Source organism: Oryctolagus cuniculus, chromosome 2 (assembly GCF_964237555.1).
Source record: "Oryctolagus cuniculus chromosome 2, mOryCun1.1, whole genome shotgun sequence".
NCBI lineage: Eukaryota > Metazoa > Chordata > Mammalia > Lagomorpha > Leporidae > Oryctolagus > Oryctolagus cuniculus.
The window spans coordinates 55,456,066-55,482,502 of NC_091433.1; positions in this window are offsets into that span (position 1 = coordinate 55,456,066).

Here is a 26,437-nt window from a genome sequence, read left to right on the forward strand (position 1 = left end):
GAAGACTTCTTGGTATGTCTGGGGGTGGGGGGTGGGGGGTTAGTGGTCAGTGTTGTGACACAGTGGATTAAGCTGTGGCCTACAATATAGGAATCCCATATGAGCACCAGTTCTAGTCCAGCTGCTCCACTTCCCAGCCCAGCTCCCTGCTAATGTGCCTGGGAAGGTAGCAGCAGATGACCCAGATGCGCTGGGATTGAGTTCCAGGCTCCTGACATCAGTCTGACCCAGCCCAGGATGTTGTTGCCATCTGGGGAGTGAACCAGCAGATGGAAGATCTCTCTCTCTCTCCGCAACTGCACTTAAATAAATAAATAAATCTCTTAAAAAAAAAAAAAAAAAAAAGAGGAAGAAGACTTCTTGGCCTTTCAAAAAACTGAATTAGGTAGCTTGCTGAATTTCTTTCCCAGGCAGGACTCCTAAATTACTTATGTACTCCTAAATTTAGGATTTGAGGTGGGGGGGTAGTAGTGGAGGGGGTTAATCAGAAAGAGGGTTCCAAAGAGGCAAGGCTGCTAATCCCAATTTACTTATGAATGAGAAGGAATTGGAAAGCAGGTCTCCAAATTCTAAATAGAATTCAGTAATGGTTGGTAACATTCTCCATGGAGCCACTAAAGCTACCATGGCCTTTTGTCCATGCTTCCAGCTCCTAGGCAGAGCAGAAAAGAATCTGAATCCTATGATTTTAGGCACAAGAATGGGGACCCACTGTTTCTGCAGGTGTGGGCCCCAGCTCTTCTTGTAGAGAAATATTTTTCTTTAGGTTAGTCCATTGTTATTTCTGAGAAAATAATTACTGTAAGTCCTCGAGAGCTGTAATTAGTTAATAAGGCACCAGCAAACCTATAGCCCTTCCAGGTGGGAAGAATGAACCAGAGCAGAAGGACCCTCTGCCTTGCTCGCTCGCTCTCTAGACCCACCAACCAGACTAGGAAGAGTGTCACTTGAGACTGCAGGATTCAGGAAAGGATCAAAGATGTGACTGCTCCCCTCTGTGGAAAGGAGAAGAGTCACGTAGGAGCCAGGTGAGGCATGGGTGCTAAGTGGGGTAAAACCAGGTCAGGAATGGACAATACTCAAAGGAACTGTATTAATTACAACCTGAGCAGAAAACATAACATAAGCATACTCACAACAGGAAAATTCAACAAGACTTGAATAAAGGCCTTATTTACAAAGGTATGGGCAGGGTGTAGAGAAACCACAAGGGATTAGTACGATTCTGGGGCTGGTACAGCAGGCGTTACTGCCCCCAGGTCTGGTCCTGGAGGCAGAGAGGGCACCATGAGACATAAGCTTAATCTTTGTGGTAGCAGGACTCAGCCAGCAGGCAGCGACATGCAGAAGGGAGTGGAACTCACTCTCCCTTCTCTTTATTCCCTGCAGATGCTCTCCTAGGCCAAAAGGTGAGAATTCCATTCATACAATACAGCGTTCTCTTCCTGGTGCCCAAGGCTGAGTAGAAAAATGTAGTAAAGAAAGTCTATACGGCACAGGGTGCCCAACATAGGAACACTTACCATGAAAGGCCGGCCGCCTCTAATTCAGTTACACACACAAAAATCCAAGATACTTAGAACTTGAATTTTGGCAGTGGTTAAAAGCATTGGCAAGATTGCCTACATCCACATTCTTGTTCTACCATTAACTAGCCAAATTGTTTCACCCCTCCAAAACTTAGTTTACTCAAGTAAATAGGAAATAAGCACAATAATCCTACACGCTCATAGGATTGTTGAGGTTCAGTAAAGTACTCAGCATGGTTAGATACATAGCTTGTGCTCAACAAATATTCATATTAATTTTCCTGTTATCTCTATTACTATTTCTGATAAATAGTATATATCCTGTGCCACCTGATGTTTTCCTGTTGAAGAGGCTAAAAGTTCAAGGAAGCAAGGGAAAAGTAAAAGAGTCTTTTCTATCCCATTCCTTCCAGCACCAAGAGAAGAAGAGAGTGCTGAGACACAGAGGCTATTGTGGAAGCCAAGACACCCAGAATTCCAGCAATGTCAGAGGAATATTTGCAAGAGAGATGGTGTCACATGCAGGTTAAAAACTTCAATCTCCAGAAAAGGGTTGAGAAGTTCACAAATCTCTGTTGAGAAATGAGAACTGCAGCAGTTCATTAGTAATCTTAGCATGTGCCTGACAGAGGGAAAACGTCAGGATACTTTTTAAATCTGTGTAAATTTTGCTTTATAAAACTGGTCTTAATTTAAGTATATTTGCAGAAAATGATGCCATTCGATTTTGTACTTGTGAAGCCAGGATTTCCTCCCTTTTTCACACCATAAGCATAATTTTTTATAATAAAAATTCTTGTTTTGACAACCTGACATAGCTAAGTTTCAAACCAAAAATTAGAATTGGTAAGTTAATAGGATTCTGTGGATCCATGAGCCCTAAGTTCAGTATCAGATATGAATGCAGAAGCAATGGTGGGGGTTTGGTGCAGTGGTTAAGGTGTCTTGAGATGCTGCATCCTACATGAGGGTGCCTGGCTTCAGTTCTGGCTCTGCTTCCAATTCCAGCTTCCTGCTAGTGTGCATCATGAGAAGCAGGTGCTTCTGTCCCCGCTACTCATGGGGGAGACCTAGATTGAGTCCCAGTCTCCTGTTTTTTGCCTTGCCCAGCCTTGGCTATTGTAGCCACTGGGGAAGTGAACCAAGGCATGGAAAATCTCTGAGTGTGCCTCTGTGTCTCTGCTTTTCATGTAAAAATAAATAGATAAATAAAAATTTTACAAAGGCATGCAAAACTAGAAAACACAGAACACAATTTCTCCCAGAGGAGTCATGGTTTGGGATGTCCATATCCCATACTGATGTGCCTGAATTTGAATTCCAGCTCTGCTCCAGATTCTGGCTTCCTGTCAACTTATTTCATCAGTGGCAGCAAATGATGGCTCAAGGATTTGGGTCCGTGTCACCCACATGGGAAGATGAAATTGAGGTCTTGGCTTCTGGGCATCTGGGGAGTGAACAAGCAGATGAGAGGTTTGTTTGTCTCTGTCTTTCTCTCTGTGTTGTTTGCGTCTCAAATAAACAAAGTCAATAAAATTAAAAAAAAAAATGAGTTGAGGGCAAAGGACTAACATCCAGGATAAGTATAACACAATTCTTGTGCTTAACATTGGAGTCTTTGAATTTCTTGCCTGTTTTGATTAAGAAACTTGAACAGACATTTGTAGGTATTTTTTTGTGTGTGGTTGATTGTCTTTGGGCTTAAAAAATAGCTTTACTGAAATACAATTCACATAGCATATAATCCACTCAATTAAAGTACAAAATTGAATCATTTAGTATTATGGTACAACCATTACCACAGTCAATTTTACAACATTTTAATCACCTCAGAAAGAAGTCTTGTACCTTTTAGATATCACTTATTTGTTCCCCATCTTTTCTCCACTCCCAGTCCTAAGCGTTCCACTAATGTATTTTACCTCTCTATGGATGTATCTACTCAAGACATTTCATACCCATGGAATGATATAATGTTAAGATCTTTTGTGACTGTTTTCTTTCACTTAGCATACTGTTTTTAAGGTTTATCTATGTTTTAACTTGTATTGCTGGTTTATTATTTTAATAGCAAAATAAAACGCTATTGTATTTTGTTTATCCCTCATCAGTTCATGGAACCTGGGTTGTTTCCATCTTTTGGGTAAGATGAGTAATGCTGCTATAAACATTCATATATATGAGTTTTTATATGGCCACATGTTTTCCTTTCTCTTGAGTAGATAGCTAGGAATGGAATTGATCGATCATGTGGTAGATCTATGCTTAACTATTTAAGGAACTACCAGATCATTTTCCAAAGTGGCTGCAGCACTTTGCATTCCATGACTCCTTCATGTTTTCCTCCTAGCCTTAGAACTGCTAAAATGGTGCTCAGCTTAATATCTAAGGGAAACAACAAAATATTGAGTAGGTCTCTACAACAGTCATTTACATAAATAATTTTTCTCCAAAATAAACATTTAGTTCTCACTTCTCCATCCATTCCAAATGTATATTGACCATTTACAACCAGTCTCCGTGTATCTTGTAAGGATTCAAATAAGAACTGTGTAGCCCTGTGTAGCCCTGTGAGGTACATTCACTTTTTAATTTTATTATCAAACAACAAATGAGATAGGGAGCAAGACCTTGAATATCTCAATTCAACAGATGGCAAAACAAAAACAACACAGGAAAATTTGTAACTTGCCTTAAGACACATATAAGAGAGACAAGAAATAATATCACATATTTCAAATTTTTATGTACTTATTTTCATTTTATTTGAAAGACAGAGAGACTGAGACAGCCAGAGGTCTTCCACCTGATGGTTTATTCCTTAAATGACTACAACAGCAAGAGCTGGGCCGGGCCAAAGCCAGGAGCCCAGAACTCCAGCTGGGTCTTCCACATAAGTGGCAGGCATCCAACTACTTGAGCCATCATCTGCTGCCTCCCTGGCATCCTGCCTTCCCTTAGCAGGAAGCTGGATTAGAAGCAGAACCAGGACTCAAACCAGGCACTTCAGTGGCATTTTTTTTTTTTTTTGACAGGCAGAGTGGACAGTGAGAGAGAGAGACGGAGAGAAAGGTCTTCCTTTGCCATTGGTTCACCCTCCAATGGCCGCCGCGGCCGGCGCACTGCGGCCGGCGCACCGCGCTGATCCGATGGCAGGAGCCAGGTGCTTTTCCTGGTCTCCCATGGGGTGCAGGGCCCAAGCACCTGGGCCATCCTCCACTGCACTCCCTGGCCACAGCAGAGGGCTGGCCTGGAAGAGGGGCAACCGGGACAGAATCCGGTGCCCCGACTGGGACTAGAACCCAGTGTGCCGGCGCCGCTAGGCGGAGGATTAGCCTAGTGAGCCGCGGCGCCGGCCAAGTGGCATCTTAACCACTGCTCCAAAAGCCTGCTCTTATCTCATATTTCAATCTCTTCCTTCAGGAGGTTACAATTCAGTAGGAATGATAAGATCTTAACATAAATGATAACAATGCAAGATGCCTGTGTTATGAGGCAAATGGGTAATGAGCCAAAATGTAGTAAGAAGTTAGTAAGAGGCAATAGCAAATGAGGATGAGGGTACAGTGGAGAGAAAGGAGGAATATCCAAGAGAGACTTCCTGAAGGAAAACAGAAGGTGGCACCAGAGTTGGGCCTTACAGGATGCATAGGAGTTTGATCACAGATGCCACATTTAAAAACAAAACAAAACTGTTTTTTATTCAGTAGCAATAAAGATTGGCAGAGTTTTTTCCAAGGATTTTTGTATTCAATGTAGTGCTTTAGTGACACTCTTACAGTGTTGTATGGAAAAAAAGTAAAAAAAAAAAAAAGATAATGGAAGTGGAAACATCAGTTTAAAAACTAGAAAAACAACCCAAGTGCAAAATAACGGAGGTATAAATCAGAAGTTCTTACCACTAGGTACTTTGCCCCAGGAGACATTTTTGGCCATCATATAGGGGACAGCACTTCTGGCATCCATTGACTAACAACCAGGAATGTAGCTAAACATAGTATAAAACACAGGAGAATATAGCGAAGAATCACTTGGCCCACAAGAAAGTTGAGGAAACCTGTTCTAAATTAAGGAGGTGGCAGTGAAAATAAAAGCAAGTGACAGATGTTAGAATTATTTTCAAGGAAAAAATAGTAGAATTTGTTGATGGATTGAGTCTGTTTGCAAGAGTTAGGGAGTAGATGATTTATAACCTGCATGATTGACAAAATTATAATAATAGCTAAAAATATTTTAAGCTACTTAATAGTAGGAGGAAGAAAGAATGTTTTGAATATATGATGTACTTTTATTTTTAATGTTCTCAGTATCCTTTCTTTAAAACCTCTCCCAAAACTGGCATATGATTTGGAAGGGGAATATGATGCCCTCAACCTCACCCTGAGAGATAAACTCTTTACCTAGTTCTGGCCAATCGGAATCCACCATAGACTTGGACTTAATGATTCTGTAGGGAACATATGTACAAGCTGGCCAATGAGAGGTCTCCCTGAAATTTGACATATGTTTACACATGAAGCCAGAATGTCTGAGAAGGAAATTAACCTAAAGTAGACAGAGCACAGTGAGAGAATGAGAGCAAGAATGAGAGCAAGAAAGAGAAGCAGAGAGAATTGTAGTGATAAAGTTTAAGTGGCTAGGTCCAGCTAATGCCTGAAATACTAGTTACATTAAGTCATTACATTTCCTGTTTTAGTTAAGCTAGTTTGAGTTGGATTTCTATTACCTAAAGAAAAGTTTCCTTTTATAACAAAAAGATGAGTTTAGCTTTAGATATGTCAGATGGAAAATTCCTTGAATAGGTATAAATGGTAAAGCACCTAGAATTTAAGGGATTGGATTGTTAGGAGATATATTTAGAAATTATTTCTTTAAGAATGACAGAGTTCAGAGGAAGGAGAATGATTGCAATCCTTTTGAAATAGGTCTAGAATAGAGAAAAAGACTTACAGGGCAGGCTTTTAGTGCAGCAATTAAGACGCTGCTTGGGCTCCCTACATCCCGTACCACAATACCTGGGTTTGATCCCCAGCTCCACCTCCTTTTCCAACTTCCTGATAACATGCATCGTGGGAGGCAGCAAGTGATGGCTCAAATAGTTGGGTCCCTGCAACCCATGTGGGAGACGCATATTGAGTTCCAGGTTCCTGACTATAGCCTTGCCCAGCCCTGATTGTTGTAGGCATTTGGTGAATGAACCAGTGAATGAGAAATCTCTTTCTGTGTGTCTGTCTCTCGTCCTCTGTCTCTCTACCTTTTAAATAAATAACTTTTAAAATAAAAAATACAATACTTTATTATCTGTAATAAAATAAAATAAATTATTAATTATTAATAATTCTGTTATAAATGGTGATCATTCAGAAATAGTAATCCTAGTAGAGACAGGAAATTGGCCATGTGTGAGTTATTTTGAAATATTCATGATTTCATTATATGTAGAGTAGTTTTGAATTTGTTCACTTGTAATCTATCAATGTGCTCATGCTTTGTGCATATGTACTTAGATATCTTTGCTCTGTTTTCCCTGTTCTGCTCCATATCACAGAGGGTTGGTTTGTGTAAAACACCTTGTCCAGACTTCTTTGCCAACTGGCTGCAGATTTGTTCAACCAGTTGAGCATCATTGGCAGGCGTTTGGCATGGAGGAGTTGGGAGAAGCCAGAGTGTGTCTCATCTTCCTTCCTTGCTTTGGCCAGTGTTTCTGACGACCCTCCTAAATTCTGGTGAAATCACCTTCTCTTTTTGTCACTTCAACCCTGGAGGTGCTGGCAAGTTCCTGCTTTTGCTAATCCGTGATTTCACTATTTGCTGCTTGCCCTTTTAGCTGTTCCAATGCCTTTGTAACCAGTTCCCCATGTTAAATCCTCTGTTAATTACTTGGTTTGAGTTCTTTTTTCCTGATTGCATTCTGGCTAATCCATTTTGCTCGGTCTCCAATTCAAAATACCAAAACTGAGATGATAAACAGAGGAACAAAAGGAACTCATTGACAATTTTTGAACTTTCAACTCTTTTCTTAAGACTTATTTATTTATTCATTTATTTTAAAGGCAGAGTGACAGAGAGTGAGAGACAGCAAGATGAAGAGAGCTCTTCCATCCTCTGGTTCCTACCCCCAAATGCATGTAACGTCCGGGGCCATGCCAAGCTAAAGCCAGAAGGCTGAAACTCTATCAGGGTCTCCTAGGTGGGTACAGGAGCCCAAGTACTTGGACCATATTCTGCTGCTTTCCCAGGCACATTAGTAGGGAGCTGGATCAAAAATGGAGCAGCTGGACATGAACCAGCACTCCAGTGTCTAATACCAGCATCCCAAAAGGCAGCTTAACCCACTGAGCCACAATGCCAGTCCCCAGACCTTTTTTTTATTTTTTAAAGAAATTCTTTCTTTCTTTAAGAACTATTTATTTCATTTACTTGAGAAGCAGAGTTACAGACTGAGAGAAGGAGGACAGAGAGAGAGGTCTTCTATCTGCTGGTTCACTCCCCAAATGGCCGCAATGGCCAGATCTGGGATGATCTGAAGCCAGGAGCTAGGAGCTTGTTCTGGGTCTCCCACATGGGTGCAAGGGCCCAAGCACTTGAGCCATCTTCTACTGCTTTCCCAGGCCATCAGCTGGGAGCTGGATTAGAAGTGGAACAGCCAAGAAAGACTCAAACCAGTGCTCATAGAGGATGCCAGCCTTACAAGCAGTGGCTTTACCTGCTGTGCAACAATACTGGCTAGACCTTTTAATTCAGTTGAGATACACAAAACTATTTTGTTTTACTGATGGATATAGACATATAAACTATATTTCATAATAAGAAACATAGTGCCATATAAAAATTAAAAATTACAATATAAAACAGTGTAGATATGAGTTTCAGAGTTCAAAAGAGGGAGATTGATATAAAGCAGATATCAAGAGAAGGCTTAATGGAAGAAAAAAAGACCAAAGCTGGCCTTTAAACGATGGAAAACCAAATAGTAGCAAACAGAATTACAGATAACACTATGTGAGCAAAAGGCAGAACATAAGCAAAGAAGCAGGAAAATGCACTGCATGTTCACGGAAGGCCTGAACTAAACTGAAGCAGAGGCATCAATGGGTAAATTGGTTCACATACTTATGGAAAGGTGACACTGTAGAGGACTTTCAATTGTAGGAAAAGAGCTATGAAATCTATGGGATGACAGAAAAACTGAATGGAAAGACCATGTCATCTAGAAGATGCTGTTGTTTGGATACAGTCTCAGTGTATCCCTCAAGGATTGGAGGCTCTGTCTCAAGTGTGGCAATGCTGAGAGGTTATGTGGGACTTTTAAGAGGTAGCAACTATTGGGAGTTGTTTAGGTCACTGGGCGTATTGCCCTCAGAAAGGATTAAGTAGTTCACATGGGTCCCTGACTAGTTCTCTCAGAGGGATTGTTAAAAAAAGAACAAATGTGTCCTCTGATTCCTGTGCTGACTTCCTGTCTCACCATGTCATCCCTTCTGCACATGCTCCCTCCATTGTGATGCCATGTACATTACAGCCCTCACCAGAGCCAAGTCAGTGCTGGAACCATGCCCTTAAACCTCCAGAACTGTGAATTAAATAAGCTTTTTTTCTTTATGTATTACCCAGCCTCAGTTATTTCATTATAGTAGCAGAAAATAAACTAATACTGAAGATTTGGGTTTTAGCCCTTCATCCCCTTATGGAACAAGGAGTATAGTAGCTAGTTTCTATTTCCATTCCTTTACCTACTTTGTAATCTTAAAATCTTTAGGGTACCAGTTGACTAATTGCAGAGGAGTTAATAACAGTTGTCTAAAAACTTAAGATTTTTGCTGTTGTTTTTCAGATTGCTGAGTGTTTCTTAGACACTCCTATGAATGCAACTTTGTATTAGGTCTTAGATTATGAGTTCAGTCTAATTTTTTTCCAAGGTCTGATTTACTCCTTCAAAATAAAAAAATGACTCTAGGTTGCATAAAAGTAACCAGAAATAACAGTATTTTTCCCAGCATGTAGTTCTAGAACATGCTTCATTGATGTAACTTTAACCTAACTAAAATGGGAAAAATGAAGCAATATTTTAATACAGCATATTAACTGCCTTTAAAGTAAAAGCATACATAAACCCAAGAAAGAACATGCCATTTGAAATTTCATGTATTTTTGAGAAGGAAAATGAAACATGAATGCAAAGGTTAAAAGTTATTTTAGAATTTATAAATGGGTTAGCTTGACAGATAGCTGATGAAATAAAATTCTACAAACCATTTTATATTAAAGTGAATTTGTTTTGTCATGTGTATTATAATTCACATTAGAAAAGCTAGTAATCATTCTACTGTTACCTCAAGGTTTATTGTGGGAAGAATCTGGAGAAGCAATTGCTTAGCTCTTATCCACTGCCAGGAATGAATTACAGTCAGAACAAACAAAAGACTTAATTATAGCCTTTAAGTGAAAGCAGGTACAGTACACGTGGAACTGAAATCTTATCCAAGTCAAATTAAAAAATAATAATAAGAGAGAGAATAAAAGAAGTGAACTAACTGGAAGTTTAGCATTTGGAAGAAGAAATCAAAGTTAATTTCTACCTTTCTATAAATTGATATTGGTAAAAATTAGCTTGGTATTTTGAGTCTTTGAAAGGATTTGCAACTAATTTTGAGTCTATTTTGTTAACTTCCTCCAAAATAATATTTCAGCACTGGTAATAAAAAATATACAGTACTGTGAAATAAAGATACATGTGACTTAAGCATAGATTATACAATATGTAATTTCATTTATGACCTAAGCTGGGGGTAGGGGGCTTTTAATAGAAAACACATAAAAAATAAGCCTCTTAACATAAGGTTAGTCAAAGCTTACCAAAGTCATATAATCAGGTCATTTAGTAAAATGAGTAGGCCGGGAAATGAGGAAACATTAATCTAAGGGGCATTTTCAGTTCTGAGTAATGTCATGGCAAAGCAAGCCAGCTTAATTGTTGTACTTCTACATGATGGTGACACTGAGCCATCCCCCGGGTTTAACAAGGTTTTCAGCTAACCCTTAATTGTTAAGTCATTATAACAACTACCGATGTGTCATTCCTGCTATAATTGCTTTAGGATCTTTTCAGCACTTATTTTGCATTTACTGTTAGTATTAAGAGATGATTACTTCTGTCAACTGCATGTATACATTTGTTATAAGACATTTTTAAACGCAAGCACAACATGATGGAAATAACCTTCATCTCTTAGTGCTGTGCTAAGGACATTACCTCTTTGCACTCTGAAGGTCAAAAATGACAAAAACAACAAAAGGAGCACATTCAGTCAGTCCAAAAGCAGTTTCATAAAAACCTTGCAAAGAAAAGAAAGCAACAATTTTCACGTAGCCAATGTGTTGTTAGGAAAGAGAATTTATTTACCTTGGTAACCACTACATCCTCCACCCCTTCTAAAAAAAAACCTATTCCCATGTCACTTACATGGCCAAGCTTCTTTCAGCTCAGTCTCATGGCCCACACAGGCTGAGGAGCTGTGGAAAACAGTATCCCTGGAAGGAAGGAGTCACTTCCCTAGCCATATTGGGTCTTTCTGTCCTACATCTCAATAACAAGGGGGCAGCTTGTAAAAAGCCCTTGACAATTACTTTTTCCCGTTCCTATGCCTTCTTGAAAAATAATAGTGGTCTTTATCTGAATGAACTTAAATTGAAGTCAGGCAGGTAATTCACATAAATATTTTGATCTCTTCTGATTGAGTAGAAGTTTACAGCATCTAACCACAGTTCTTCAGTTGTCAAAATTAAAATACCCATCATCCATAGCCTCTGAGTAATTTATTGCCATGGTAGACTTAAATATAGGAGACAAGATGTAACTGTGAGCTCTACATACTTTGAGGACTTTTCTCTTCTTCTTTTTTTTTTTTTTTTTTTTTTTTTTCCAGGCAGAGTTTGACAGTGAGAGAGACAGAGAGAAAGGTCTTCCTTCGGTTGATTCACCCTCGAAGTGGCCGCTACGGCCGGAGCGCTGCGCCGATCCAAAGCCAGGAGAAGATGCTTCCTCCTGGTCTCCCATGCGGGTGCAGGGCCCAAGTATTTGGGCCATCCTCCACTGCCTTCCCGGGCCACAGCAGAGAGCTGGACTGGAAGAAGAGCAACCGGGACAGAACTGGTGCCCCAACCGGGATTAGGACCCAGAGCGCTGGCGCCGCAGGCGGAAGATTAGCCTAGTGAGCTGTGGTGCTGGCTGAGGACTTTTCTCTTATCCATCTGTGGAGGGACAAGAAAATGTCCTCACTCTGACTGTTGGTCAATGCAAACTCACAAACCCCAGGGCTTGTGACAGCACTTCTGGGAAAATAGCAAGTTAAATTTTGACCACAGTGATATATATGTGGACCAGCAGACTTCCATCAATCCCATGCTGGTTCCACCTTCCTGTTGATGCCCCCAGTGTGGGTGTTTACCTCTCTCTACAGAGAGGGAAGCTTTTGAAATCCTTTGGATATCAACACTACCCAGTGAACAGTTGGTCTCTTCAGCCTAGAGCTGAAGTTATCTTGTTTTATGGCTGATGTTTCAATTCTTTCCTTAATATGAAAGCAAAATGGATCAATAGAAGTTTTGAAAATTTGTACACAGACATATTTATCAACTAGTCTATGTTATCATCCCTATGGAAGAGTTTAGAAGGCATGCCTTCTCTGACATGAATAATCCAGAAAAGAATGGAGTTAAGCTAAACTACTTGAGAGGCTGGCACTGTGGCATAGCTAGTGAAGCCACTGCCTGCAGTGCCGGCATCCCATATGGGCACCGTTTCATGTCCTGACTTCTCTATTTCCAATCCAGCTCTCTGCTATGGCTCCCTGCACCTGCGTGGGAGACCCAGAAGAAGCTCCTGGCTCCTGGCTTCGGATCGGCACAGCTCCCAGCTGTTAGGGCCATCTGGGGAGTGAACCAGTGGATGAAAGACTCCCTCAAATAAATAAATAAATCTTAAAAATAAAATAAAATAAACTGCTTGAAGAGACTTTACATTAAAGAAAAACATAAAGACCTATACTGGCTACCAGGATCTATTTTTTTATATCAGTGACAAAAAATAATGTGGAATAATGTCAGTAGCTAGCAGAGTGAATACATAGGGACTAAAAAATGAAACCACAACACAGAACTGATGATATCTGAAAGTAAATTAATTTGTGATCCATTTTTTTTGAAAAACTTTAAAATTCTCACTCAAGAAAACACTATGCTAAGAGAGTTCCAAAGGTTTGTTTCTGTTCCTACTGTAGTAGACCAAAGGCCCTGTGTATTTTAAAGAAAGAGAATCAACTTACAGGACACCAGGAGAATAAGAGAACATTCAGAGATTACACAGCAAGGTCATTCTTGATTGTCACACTTTAAACACACTGTTCTAAACACACAATTATTTTAGAAGTCATTTTATATGAGAGCAGGTTTTTCTTTTATTGCAAGAGGAAAATAAATTTTTTAAATTCCAAAGATACATTGGAGCAAGTTTATGTATTAGAGGGGGGAAATCACATATGGTTTATTGCACTTGACTAAATGCTCTATGAATTTATTTTCTTAACACTACAAGCCAATAAAATGTTTTACTTTGCACCTTCTGGGAAGTCAGTTCAAAGTCAGCAGATGGTTTCACAACAGCCTTGATAGGCACTTTTTCTGATCTCTAACTTTGTAATGGATGAGGTATAATTTTTAACATGAGAATTTTACAGCAGACTGTGACAATAGAAGAAAGAAACAGGTGTTCAGTGACTCAAAGACACGTAAGATCAAGTTGGACTTGAAACATCATTTCCTTTTTTTTCTGACTTGAAAGCCAAGATAGGGGCTTATTCCATTCAGAGGGGAGATTTTGAAGATGAAAATGCAAAGTTAGGAATTTCAGGCTAAACCTGTCTCTCCATCACAGGAAAAAAAAAATGAGTTTTATGGCTCTCTATGAAGATTAAGGGACAGATGAGTTTTTGAGAAAGGCCTGTTAAGGATATGAATTGTAAGGATAGAATACTGCAAGTGTGGCAAATTCTTTTGCTTTTTGTAATGGCGTGGAAATAGATATATAATTGTATCTGTGGACTTAAAAGGCATTCTAGAGATTTATGACTGAAGATGAATGTAAAATGTGAGTCTAGCACTGTCTGCTCTTTGCAGCTACTGCAGGGTTTAATTTGCAAGCGCATTTGATTTGGAGAAATGGTACTTTGTAATTTATCATGTGGCATAATAGATGATCCAACATTGATTTAGTTGCTTCCCCCATACTGCTAACTAGATGCATTATGATTTAGTAAAATTACCTAGATTTGGGACAGCAAGGGAGTTGGGATATTAGGGGTGAAGATGGGTTCTATTACAGAATGACGTCTTCTAAGAAAAAAAAAAACTTGCCCTAGTATAATATAAAATGAGCAATGAGTGAAGGCAGTCATAGAATATCTCAGATTTGTTTTTTTTTCTTTCATTTGAGTCCAAAAATACTTGATGATTGGCATTATCAGTATTACACACATTACTATATTGCATTTCCCGTGGTTTTACTTTCTCTTTATTTAATATTCCTTCATAACTTTTAACTCAAAACACAGCATGGAGATGTAGAAAGAAAATCATCTGAGTGCATACATAATTCATACCCACCTGAAGGCATAAAAACCATGCTAGATAAAAACAAGTAGTAAGGAAGGTGAACAAGAAGTTAAATTTAAATGTTGTTCGGGTGTGGGGAATAATGCATCCCAGTGGAAATCTAACTGAAGGAGTCTGAAAACTAATAAAAAAAATGACATCAGTTTCTCAGTGAAGATGTATGTGACCTTGCTCTTTGGCCAATACAGGGCAATTGAGCTAATTCATCAGGGATTATTATGAACTTGAATAACTTTAGAAACCGGAAGATTGTTAACTTTAGCATATAGAACTGTCAGCTCCATACAAAGAGATTTCCAACTCCACTTACATTGTATTCTTCTTTACCTTCTAGGATAATATTCTGAACTATGCCCATGCTTTTTAAAAATACTTGTCAATCCACTTGCTAACTTCAGTTACAGTGATATTTTGTCTCCAGACTCCAGAATAACAGAGGTTCCCATGCTCAATAAGAGACAGTGACTGTACTTTTTAAAGATAGTGGATGTATTTAAAACACTAAAAATATTTTTTGGGAAAACATTTAATTTATATTTATTGTCATTTTATTTTGAAAGGCAAAGAGAGACAGAGACACAGAGAGATCTTTCATTCACTGATTCACTGCCCAAATGCCTGCAGCAGTCAGGGCTGGGCCAGGTGAAAACCAGGGGCCTAGAACTCAATCAAGGTCTCCCACAGGTAGAAGGAACCCAAATACTTGAGTCATCATTTGCTGTTTCCCAGGAAGAAAGCAGAGAAGTTGCGACTCAACCAGGTACTCTGATAAGGGATGCATATGTCCCAAGCATATGCATAAGCAATGCGTATGCCAAATGTGTACCCTGAGAAAAAATTACAAGTGGCTTAGATTGACATCTCAAAAAGCATTGAACCATTTTGCATGTATTTCTATAGAATTATACTTAATAGAATAGAAACTAATAGTTTATTTCCAAAACAATACACAGTAATCTCAAATTTGAAAAAAATTACATACATAAATATGAAAGAAGCCAATTTAGTTTTTTCATTTATTAATTTACACTTCCCTATACATGTTATCATTATACTATTTATTATATGATAGATTAATGGTAATAATAATAGTTAACATTCATTTAATACTTAGAATATGTCAGGCACTATGTCAAGTACTTTACAAGACTTGTCCCATTTAACCCTTCCAACAACCCCATTAGTTGTCCAAATTTATAGATAAGGAAATGTAGCATAGATGAAAGAACATGTCTAAGAAACCTGTCCAACATGGTTCAATCTGGTAAGTGATGGAGCTGGATCCTGGCATTCTGAATCCTATATACATATTCTTAAACACTCTATTATTTTCTGAACTATTAAAAAAATTGTCACTGCTCCTATTATTATGAAGCAAAATTAGGTATGTATTGAATCTGTCTCATGTATAGATCTATTGTACTGTAAAAACTTCTATTTTAAGAATAGTTTCACCTATCAAGCCATTGTCTGAAAATATGAATATCAAACATTATGACATTATAGTTTTCCATGCCATTGTCTCCTAATCATAAATCTTACTTTTTTATTTAGCAAGTATCTATTGATCACATGTTATGTACCTGGCTTTTAAGAAATACTAGGAAGGATGATACAGGAATTATATTATAGAGAGATTTTATCTGGGTAGATGTTTTGGCAAATTTCACTGATATTTTCCAAATAATGTTATTAATAAAATTGTCTACAATTTGTATCCACTATTTTTTCCCTTGGACTTCAATCATTCTTCCTTATAGTGAAAAGTACTTTTGCTCAAGAAAAAGGAAGATCATTTTCAAATGATTGAAAACTCATACTCCTGTCTAGAATTTTCCTCCCTAAACAAGCTTAGGTTTGTCTCTTAGTCACCTTCAGTTTAAGGAATCAATAACCAAGGAGAAAGCAACTGTGAGTCCAAAGTAATTTCAGACCCTTCACAAGGACTGAGGTTCAGTGGGGCACCAACTGCCCTGGCCTAAGGGAAGCATAAAGGAGAAAAAAAGAGAAGGCGCCAAGGCAAGGACAACAATCGTGGCTAGCAACAACATTAATGCTGCTGAGCTCCACAATTTCCTTTTTTTTTTTTTTCCTAAAGATGTGCTTATTTATTAGAAAGGCAGAGTTACAAAGAGGCAGAGGCAGAGGCAGAAGAGAGAGAGAGAGAGAGAGAGAGAGAGAGAGAGAGAGAGAGAAATCTTTCCTTCACTGGTTCACTTCCCAAATGGCTGCAATGATTAGTGCTGGGCCGATCCGAAGCCAGGAGCCAGGAGCTTCTTTCTCCCACATGGGTCAGGGGCCCAAAGACTTGGGCCATCTTCCACTGCTTTCCCAGGCACATTAGCAGGAACCTGGATTGCAAGTGGACCAGCCGAGACTTGAACCAGCGTCCATATGGGATACCAGTGCTGCAGCTGGTGGCTTTACTTGCTATGACTCACCTCTGGCCCCTCCAAAATTTCTTGCACTGTTCAGTGGCCAATACTTTATTTTATTTATTTATTTTTTTTGACAGGCAGAGTGGACAGTGAGAGAGACAGAGAGAAAGGTCTTCCTTTACCGTTGGTTCACCCTCCAATGGCCGCTGCGGCCGGCGGGCTGATCCAATGGCAGGAGCCAGGTACTTATCCTGGTCTCCCATGGGGTGCAGGGCCCGAGTACCTGGGCCATCCTCCACTGCACTCCCTGACCACAGCAGAGAGCTGGCCTGGAAGAGGGGCAACCGGGACTAGAATCCGGTGTGCCGGCGCCGCAGACGGAGGATTAGCCTAGTGAGCTGCCGCGCCGGCCGCCAATACTTTATTTTAATCCTCCTGTACTCTGTCAAGGATGAAAATACTCTTCCTAGAGATTCCTTAATTTGTAAGAGTAGTCTATTCTAAAGAGAAAATGGAAGTGTATCTATGAAAGAGGTTGTGGGAAAATTGGGCGTTTTTTCCCCCTAAAAAGGCAATAAAACACAAGAGAAAAACACAAGACAAATAGTCATTCTCTTTCACACAACACAACAAAATCATGTTAAGAATCAAGAGTTCACTGGTGCCACGGCTCACTAGGCTAATCCTCTGCCTGTGGCGCCGGCACACCAGGTTTTAGTCCCGTTTGGGGCGCCGGATTCTGTTCTGGTTGCCCCTCTTCCAGGCCAGCTCTCTGCTGTGGCCAGGGAGTACAGTGGAGGATGACCCAAGTGCTTGGGCCCTGCACCCCATGGGAGACCAGGAGAAGCACCTGGCTCCTGGCTTCGGATCAGCGTGGTGCACCGGCTGCAGCGCGCCAGCCGCGGCGGCCATTGGAGGGTGAACCAACTGCAAAGGAAGACCTTTCTCTCTGTCTCTCTCTCTCACTGTCCACTCTGCCTGTCAAAAAAAAAAAAAAAAAAAAAAAAGAATCAAGAGTTCACAAAGTAGTAACATGTATAGATTCTAAGATTTCTTTTCTTTTTAACAAATAAATCAATAATTTGAGAGACAGAGAGAGAAAAAGTGCTCATCCACTGGTTCACTTTCCAAAGGTCTGCAATATCTAGGATTAATCCAGCTAAAGCCAGGAGCCTGGAATGAAATCCAGGTCTCCAACATGAGTGACAGGAATCCAAATACTTAAGCTTTGACTGCGAAGTCTGCATTGCTAGGAAGCTGGAATCAGGAGTTGAACTCAGAAAGTCAAATATGGGAAACAGGTGTCTTAACTGCTGGGCCAAATGCCCACCCTAGATTTTTTTTTTTTTTTTTTTTTTTTTTTTTGACAGGCAGAGTGGACAGTGAGAGAGAGAGACAGAGAGAATGGTCTTCCTTTTGCCGTTGGTTCACCCTCCAATGGCCGCTGCGGCTGGCACACTGTGGCCTGCGCATTGCGCTGATCCAAAGCCAGAAGCCAGGTGCTTCTCCTGGTCTCCCATACGGGTGCAGGGCCCAAGGACTTGGGCCATCCTCCACTGCACTCCTGGGCCATAGCAGAGAGCTGGCCTGGAAGAGGGGCAACCGGGACAGAATTCGGTGCCCCGACCGGGACTAGAACCTGGTGTGCCGGCACCACACGGCAGAGGATTAGCCTATTGAGCCACAGCACCGGCCCCCACCCTAGATTCTAAGCTTCTTGTTAATTGGTGTCCATTTACTTCTTTGGAAAGGATGAGGAAAATAACAGAGCCTCTTTGTCCTATTCCATTCCTGCAGATAATGGAGGTTTAAGACTGTGTTTTTTGTTTGTTTATTTGACAGGTAGAGTTATAGACAGAGAGAGAGAGAGAGAAAGGTCTTGCTTCTGTTGGTTCACTCCCCAAATGGCTGCCACAGCCGGCGCTGCGCCGATCTGAAGCCAGGAGCCAGGTGCTTCCTCCTGGTCTCCCATGTGGGTGCAGGGGCCCAAACACTTGGGTCATCCTCCACTGCCTTCCTGGGTCACAGCAGAGAGCTGTACTGGAAGAGGAGCAACTGGGACTAGAACCCAGTGCCCATATAGGATGCCGGCGCCACAGGTGGAGGATTAACCAAGTGAGCCACGGCGCTGGAAGACTGTTTTGATTTTTCAGAATGAATGTATTCTGACCAGGTCTTAGAAGCTCCAAAATAATAGGTCAGTCTTTGAAAAAAGGGACCTTATAAACACTTTCGAGAACTGTTGAACCTTTTGTCTTGGAAATGAGCTCTTTGTCCACAAGAAATTAGTCTAAAGTACAAATCCCTCCTGACAAAACGTATATGAAAGGAACAATATTCCTAATATAATCTTTTAAAATTAATTAATTAATTTGAGAGAGAGAGAGAGAGATCTTTCAGTAGGGACTGAAGCAGGCTGGAGCCAGGGTCCCAGATAGGTGGCAGGAATTCAAGCACTAGGGCCATCAGTTGCTGCCTCCCAGGATGCATTATCAGGAAGCAGATCATGAACAGAGACAGGACCCAACCCCAGGCACACCAATATGGAATGTAGGGGTCTCAAGCTGCAGCTTAACCCACTGTTCACAATGCCTTACCCCCCTCCACCAAAGAATCTTATCATGTTTTTACTTATTCTAACAACATGTTTGCAGTTGAAAGTAAAGTCAGAGGTCATCCAAGGAGGAGTCCACTATAAAACTCGCTAAAAGTAGTCATTTGCTAAACACCATTGATGGTAGGGAATTATAATGCCATAGTCATTTCTTCCTTATAATGAAATAAAGTCTGTCTCTCTTCTTGAATCCACTCAGAGGTATAAGATTGACCTCTTGAAACATCAGAAACTTCTAATCTTTCTGTTATACAACAGTCCTTTCACACTTGAAGATAGCTGCACAAATATAAGCCTTTATTGAATCATTATTTTGCAGAGAAAATAACATGGGTATTGGGGTCAGTCCTAGTCACAAAAATCCAGCTCTGTCACAAACCACTTATGCAGAACTGCATATAATATTAAATGTCTTTAAGCCTTGTTTTCTTAATGAAAAATGGAAAAACAAAATATTCATCTCTATAGTGAGTAAATGGATTAAATGAACTAATATATACAACATACTTTGCATTAGAGGTGCTGAATTGTATCTGGTATAATTATTAAAGCTGTAGCCCCAGGTCCCCTCCTCTCATCCTAGTTGTTTTTCTCCTGACACAATAGGGTAGAGCTCTCTGTGCCAATATATTATCATTTTCTGTGAGTTTCATGGACCTGCTGTGAGAAGAAAAGCATCACATTTGTTTTTGTCTTCTCTCTTGAGTACTGTAGCTTTTTAGAATTAAAAAACTTTCTCATCATATAAGTATTGCTCCATTTTCAGCATTTAAACAGTAACTTGTGTTAGAAAGGAAAGATTCTATAAAAACGTTGTTAGTTCTTGACAGTGTTACAGACCCTCAGTCCTAAGTGTGACCCAGAAATGCCTGTATTTACCATTGTGTCTTGCTAATATCATTTCCTGCAGTCGAAGTGATGTAAGAAGGTTAAGTAAATATGACAATAGATCTTATCAATATCTGTCCTTATGTGTGGTGCTATATTTAACTAACTATTATACTCCAATAGGCTAAGAAGAGTAGAATGAATTACATTATTCATTTGTCCTGGACTGCTACTCCTATTATTGGAAAGTAAAATGGCATTTGGGTTTTGGGAGAGCCAGATCAGATGGTTAACTTATTGACCTTGAAGCTAATGAAAATGTCCAGCAAAAGTACAGATACATCCATTCAAAAAAAAATTACTTATTTGGGGGCTACTTGTTATTTGCATTACTCTACATCCTAGGGATACAATTTGAAACAAGACTAACAAGATTCTCTCCCTGAAAAATAAAATTAATAATAGAACTTTAAATAAAGAAAGTCAATAGAATCTATAGTGTCCTTTGGTCCATTTCTTTCTTTTAAATTTTTATTTTATTTATTTGAAAGGCAGAGAGACACACAGAAACAGAGGAACGGAGACAGACGGATATCCAACCACTAGTTCACTCCCTAAGTGTCCACAACAGCCAAGACTAGTCTAGGCCGCAGGTCTACTGCATGGGTGGCAGGGACCCAGGTACTTGAGTTATCACCAGCTGCCTCCCAGGGCATGCATTATCAAGAAATTGGAATCAGGAACAAAGCCAGAACTGAACCCAGACACTCTTTTTTTTTTTAAGATTTTATTTATTTCTTTGAAAGTCAGAGTTACACAGAGAGAGAGGGAGAGGCAGAGAGATAGAGAGGCCTTCCATCCACTGGTTCATTCCCCAATTGGCCACAACAGCCAGAACTGGGTTGATCAAGGATCCAGGAGCTTCTTCTGGATCTCCCATTTGGATGCAGGGGCCCAAGGACTTGAGCCATCTTCTACTGCTTTCCTAGGCCATAGCAGAGAGTTGGATCAGAAGTGGAGCAGCCGGGACTCAAACTGGCACCCATTTGGGATGCTGGCACTGCAGGCGGCAGCTTTACCTGCTATGCCACAGCACCAGCCCCCAGATACTTTAATATGGGATGCAGATGTCACAAATAGAATCTTAACAATAGCACCAAATGCTTGCCTCCTTAACTCAATTCTGATCAGGAGAATAAATCCAAGAGTCCAAATGGAATGGGAATACACTTTTAAAAAAATAAATTCACATTTTCCCTGCTCATTTAGTATAAATAAATGCAGAAACATATACAATAGGCAATCTGACATGGCTAGATCCTTTCAGCTATTGTGAGGTATAATATGCACTATCTACTTATCCTACTTCACCAGGCATGTCTTTGTAGTATTCAAATGAATGGATACAACCTTAGATATCTTTCTCAAATACTAGTGTTCTTTTGCCAAAGCAAAGCAGTAGTGTGACAAAGACTCTGTCTTTACTTCACTCTTAAAGATGATGTCCAAGAGTCAATTCTTGTATACTTTTGTACATGGTATTGTGACAGGATAGGCTAGGTTGTGACACAGTGGCAAACTCTGAAATCTCAGTGCCTTAAAGCACAAATTTCACTCATTTCTGTCTATGCCATATTTCTATTGCAGGTTGGAAGCAGGACTCGCTTTTGATAATCACTCATGGATCTTGGCTGGCTGAGAAACTGCCATCTTAAATGTTGTCAATCGCAGTGCCAAAGGGAAATCAGGTGTGGTGAGGGAGACACTGCCACTTCAAAGCTTTCACTTTCTCTAGTCTGAGAAATTACTTGCCACACCTAATTCCAAGTGCAAAGGGAAGTATGATTTTACCATGTGTTGAGAAAGAGAAACAATCTGGGTTTTGTAAACCACCGTAAGAACAGGAGCATTATTTACTATAGTCTTCCCTCCCAAGGTAATATTACTTCCAGGTGTTCACAGCCTAACTTTGACAATTATGCTCATTGGTGCAATTTATAGTAGTGAGTGCATTAGGAAGTTCTGATGTTAACTGTCAGGCATCATCATAAACCTCTAATGAAACACTTTAGTTCTCTAAACATTAAATAATTGGATATTGTACTAATTATATATTTTCTCTTATTATGTATTTTACTTTTTTAGTATCAGGGAAATAATTCATTTTATATTTTTGTATTATAGTGATATTGATATAAAATACTTAATTTGGTCTCTGACAGGTATGAATAAGTCTAAAATCATGTGGGTTTTTCACCTCTGGTTGGAAATTTCTCAACAGCAAATGTGACATTAGTTAGCTTCAGTAAGCAATTACTTAGAAATGTTTGGAATTTTTCTAATAAATCCTCATCCATTATCTATCTCATTCATGTTTTTATGAGGAAAAATTATGAGGTAGACATTGATTTTAACAAGTTAGGATTCAGGAGGCTGGCACTTAGCCCAGCATTTTAAAATGCTGTTGGGGGGGGGGCTGCACTGTGGCGTAGCGTGTAAAGCCGCTGTCTGTAGTGCTGGCATCCCATACGGGCACTGGTTTGAATCCCGGCTGCTCCACTTCCAATCCAGCTCTCTGCTGTGGTCTGGGAAAGCAGTAGAAGATGGTCCAAGTCCTTGGACCCCTGCACCTGCATAGGAGACATGGAGGAAGCTCCTGGTTCCTGGCTTCGCATAGGCCCAGCTCCGGCTGTTGCAGCCAACTGGGGAGTGAACCAGCGGATGGAAGTCCTCTCTTTCTCTACCTCTCCTTCTCTGTGTAACTCTGACTTTCAAATAAATAAATAAGTCTTTTTTAAAAATATACTGTTTTGGAAGTCAGCATCCCATACCAGAGTGCTGGGTTCAAGTCCCTCCCTGAGTGCTGACCCAGCTTCCTGCTAATGTACACCCTCAGAGGCAGCCAGTGATGGCTCAAGTACTTGGGTCCCTATCACACAGGCAGGAAACCTGGACTGAATTCTGGCTCCTGGTTTCAGCTTGGTCCAGCTCAGGCCATCGTGGGCATTTTTGGAATGAACTAGCAGATCTGAGCTGTCTCTTTCTCCGACTGTTTATTTCTCTGTCTCTCTGCTCTCAAATTAATATGGATAACTAAATAAATACATTTAAAATGCATTATGATTTAGGAATTTATCAACTGTGGATTATTTTGGTTACCATGAATAGTACATTTCTGTGTACTCTTCTGCTTAGTGTTGAATATGGTACTTACTATTGGAGCACTTATAAATTGAACCACTGCCTGTAACTGTTTGTGAAGTGTCTGGCTAATAGTCTATTCAGGTTTGTCTTTCTTTGATAAAATTTCTGCTGCAAATACCACTGTTTTCTTTATGCTGCTCACCTCTGAAGAACTTGATTTTGATCTTTCTTCCCTGGATTCCAGCAGGCTTTCTGGCTTGTGCCTGTTTTGTTTGCATTGATGCCCTATTGCTCTCACGTTGGATAGAAGTGAGTATTTTTCTCTTATTTTTGTTTAATATAGAAGGCTGCGCTGTGTACTCTCCTCTGTGCCTTGAATGCATTTCAAACAGTCTTTCAGAACTCCCACATGAGGACGACAATGAAAGTAGTCAGTAATTGTTGATGAAAGCTTTGTAACTTCATCACATAACACAATTGAATTGTGAAGAACAAAAGCTGGTCCTTTATCTGCCTTTGTATTCTGAGAAGGTTTATAGGGAGCTCAGGTATAGTCAAGTATATTGCTTTTTGAATTTAGCGATTTTATGACAGAATCTGATAAAAATTAACAACATAACATAACAAATTGAATCCTTAGATGACTACAAAATATTATCTTTTATGGATATGTGGTGTTCTGTCTCTGAAAGTATAGGGTACTCAGATATTTCAGAACTGAGTTAGTTGCAAAGATTTACCCATCTTTGCGCTCATTACTTCCATAAAGTCCCCATAAATTATTCATTATTTATTATGAAATGTTTATATATTTGTGAAGGCTTGAATTATAAGCACTTATTTTGGGGCACAAAGACTGAACTTACGTCAACTTATGATTTAGTCAACTTTTTAAGTATTACCTTTTACCTTCATTTTGATGCAACTTACACAAATACCATAGGATACAAAGAAAACAGGGGCTGGTGCTGTGTAGCAGGTTAAGCCCCTGCCGGAATCCTATCTGATGCTGTTTTGAGTCCTAGCTACTCCACTGCTGATCCAGCTTCCTGTTAATGTGCTGGGAAGGCAGCAGAATGATGACCCACGTACTTGGGCCACTGCCACCTTTATGGGAGACGAGGATGCAGTTCCTGGTTTCTGGCTTCTTCCTGGCCCAGAACTGGCTGTTTCAGCTATGTGTGGAGTAAACCAGTGGACGGAGTTTCTCTCTCTCTCTCCCTCTTTCTCTCTCTTTCTTTCTCTTTCTGTCACTCTGTCTCTCTCTGTCTCTCCTTCTCTTGCTGTCACTCTAGCTTTCAAATAAACAAATAAAATATTTTTTAAAAAAGAAATATGTAGGAGCGAAATGTCAATTAATATCTATAAAAAGATACAGGAATCATTTTGCAAACATTACCCCCAATATGTTGAGACCATAACCATTTCTAAAATGTTTTATTGTGAAATATATATACAAAATATTTAGTACACATATAGCTTAAAGAACAGCGATAAAATGCACATGCTTTCTTTTCTACTACCCAAGTTAAGGGGGTGTCTTCAGAAACTTGGACTGAAACTTGAAACTTCACCATTCATAGCATTCTTTCTAGTTCTAGAGCTAACCAATATGTTGAAACTTGTGCTAAGTATTCATTTGCCTCTCCTCAAGATTTTACCATGTTTCTTGTTAGGATGTCATCTCCAAATAACATATTGCTTAATTTTGATTGCTTCTGGTACCTAATGTCAGTAGATACAACTATACTATTGGGACAAGTTTTATTTGTTTCGCTTTATGTTCATGACAGCCATCCATGACAACATGTGATTGTGGTAGAACAATTTTTGTTACTTAATAATTGCCATCATATGACTTGGCCACAGACTATTTATCCATTCTCCTATTGATGAATGTTTCTGTTTTCTGATATTAGGAATAATGCCTAATCAACATTTTTAGCATTCTGTATTCTTGGTCCATTTGTTTAATATAGTAATGGCTAAATGTAAAATTAATAGGTCATGGGTTATACACATGTACAACTTTACTAGATAATGCAAAATTGCTTCATTGTACTAGTTTATACTCATGCTAGTAATGACAGTTACTGTTGCTGTATTTCCTCAGTAATATCTAGTAGCATAATACTATTTTTTTAGCTTTATTGATACAATAGGCACATTAGTGGCTTTCCTTTGCATCTCCCTGAATCCTGATATGGCTCAATATATTTCATGTTTATGGCCATTTGTTTCTTCTCTGAAATGTCTACTCATGTCTTCTCTTTGATTTTTTTATTGTGTTGCATGCATTTTTGAGAATTCTTTCTATTCTAGGTATTATTCTTTTTGTCAGTTATATGTATTACAAAAACCTTTTTTGTAGTTTGTCTTTTCATCCTCATTAAACTGTATTTTGATCAAAGTTTACAGTGTGAACTAATATATTCCCTTACATCTATTTCACACAATAAGTAAATAAAATCAATTCCTTCAACTTTAATTGATGACATTGTTAGTTGTTCATCCACGTGGAAATATTAAGAAATTTCTAATATGGAAAATAACCTTGACTTGTGCTATGGTTTACAAATGGTTTTCCCCTCTGAAACTCATGTCGGATTCTAATCCCTCTTGTGAGGTATTAAGAGCAGAAACTTAATTGGACTATGATGCTTAGAGTGGAGCTTTGGGACACGTAATTAGGATTAGACAAGGTCATCAGGGTGAGACCTCCAATGTTGAATACTGGTGGCTCTATAAGGAGAGAGAGACCACAGACACACATTCTGTCTCTCATTATTGTATGTACTGCACTGCCTGGGGACACAGCCAGCAATAAGACTGTCAGCACATGCGGCCCCGGACCAGAATTGTGAACCAAAATAAACCTCTTTCCTTTACAACTTACCCAGTTAAAGAGTATGCGTGTGTGTGTGTGTGTGTGTGTGTGTGATATTATCATATTAGCAACAGAAACAGACTAGTACAACATGTTGGGGGGTGGGGAGGAGGCATATTACCCATGCTCTGCATAATAGCCATGACATTATTCTGATTGATCTTCACTTAATTCAGCAGAAAGAAATATGTATCAGGTTTTTAACATAAGGCTTTCTAATGTGACTGTAAAAAAATCACCCCTAATTCAGGTAATGTGATCATTGTCTTGAAATAATCTTTGTTTGTTTGTTTGTTTAATACCTGTTCAGAGGCCTCAATTTCTCTTTCAAATATCATCATAAATGTTACCATCTTAGTCCCTCCAATCCTTTCTATTATTATCAAAT